The 1,533-nt window shown below is 40.6% G+C and overlaps 1 long non-coding RNA gene across 1 annotated transcript; it reads right to left on the bottom strand.

Annotated features, from left to right (window-relative positions):
• On the bottom strand, positions 1-1,533 carry LOC126808921 (uncharacterized). The gene is made up of 2 exons (XR_007674821.1): positions 1,389-1,533; positions 1-568 (listed from the first exon to the last, which is right to left on the bottom strand). It is a non-coding gene; the product is annotated as an uncharacterized LOC126808921 (long non-coding RNA).

The raw sequence follows: 1,533 nt of genomic DNA, 5'->3' as shown, positions 1-1,533 counted from the left end.
TTATACAATTTGTATATATTTTATTCCATATAATATAAGCATTATTAACACACTTATATTTAATATATTTACAATATACCATCATTTAAATACACATACGTGCTTTATTCTGCTTCATAAAGCTTTTCAAATAACACCTAGAACCCAACGCATATTAAGGGGGATTTTCGGATGCCACAGACAGTCCAACAAGGGCCCTGATTAAGATAGAATTGGTAATCTAAGGAGTGACAGCGTAACCGTATGGACTCGCAGGTTGAGCATATGCAGGGTTAACTGCTGCCTGTTGGTAAGCTGGTTGTGGATAAGCAGCATTGCCATAAGCAGCTGGAGCTGCAACTTGTTGGTAAGCAGGTTGATAGGCAGCTGGATTAGCTGCTGCACCATACGTAGCATACTGAGCTGGATCAACCACGGCCCCGCCATAGGCACTGTATTGAGCTGGATCAACCGCCGCCCCACCATAAGCAGCGGGATCTACAGCACCGTATCCAAAAGCAGCTTGTCTCTTGCTTCTTATTTTAGATTCTCCAAATGTAACTGTGCACAGGGCAATACAGACGGTAATCTGAAATAGATACACAATATATTACAAATAGGTCTCAAACCAATGTATACCGCGGTTTTTCGTTCAATCTGCATGACTACAGAATGTGCTTTACAAGGCCCTCCACCCTGCACCACTGAAAATCCCCGCGGAACACGAGGATTTCACGCCATCGTAGCTGCTAGTTAGTTAGCCAGCGTCCTACTCACAGAGTCAATGTATGCCCGATAAAATACGTTAATATTACAATAATATGGTTCATAACATGACAGTTAAACATACATTATGCAAGAGCTAAATCTGTCTATTAGACATTAATTAACCTATCCAGACCATAATCAACTCTAGATGGTTATGCTAGCCTGCGATCTTTAGTATCTTTAAGTATACACAATATAATTAAGTTCCCATCTTACCCAGTAAATAATAAAGGAGTCACAGTGGCTCAGCGAGTAACAGGTTGGCTCGTTAGTCTAGAGGTCTCGGGTTCGCCTCCGGATGTTGCCGAGTAATTTCATCGGGATTTTCCAGTGTGGTTTCCTGTTGCTAGTGGTGCAGGGTGGAAGGCCTGACAAGAATAGCTGTCTAGTCGTTCGAATGGTACGAAAAACCGAGGTCCCATGTACACATTGGCGTGCACGCAAAAGAAGCCTTAACAGTTGAATTTCGATATAAGAGTAGGTCGTAGCGCCACTGTCCGTGCAACATTTGCCCCGTATCAAAATGCATGACGTGTATGCCCGTCTTCATTAGCCCAGTTGTCACAGAAAAATAGGACGTTTAACCCCATTTCATTTCATTAATAATATTTTACTATACACATTATAAGTTTATATCTTACCATTAAGCATCTCATGATTGTTGTTTAGGTGGAGAGATCGTAAATATATCTGTAGATACAGCGAGTCAGTGAACAGAAAGATATACAATAACAGGTGTCATATAGACTTATATAGACTAAATATTAAAAATATAAATCTTTACCT

This window comes from Patella vulgata, chromosome 1 (assembly GCF_932274485.2).
Source record: "Patella vulgata chromosome 1, xgPatVulg1.2, whole genome shotgun sequence".
Lineage (NCBI taxonomy): Eukaryota > Metazoa > Mollusca > Gastropoda > Patellidae > Patella > Patella vulgata.
The sequence above is the reverse complement of the archived record's forward strand: the minus strand, read 5'-3'. Positions and strand labels throughout refer to the sequence as shown.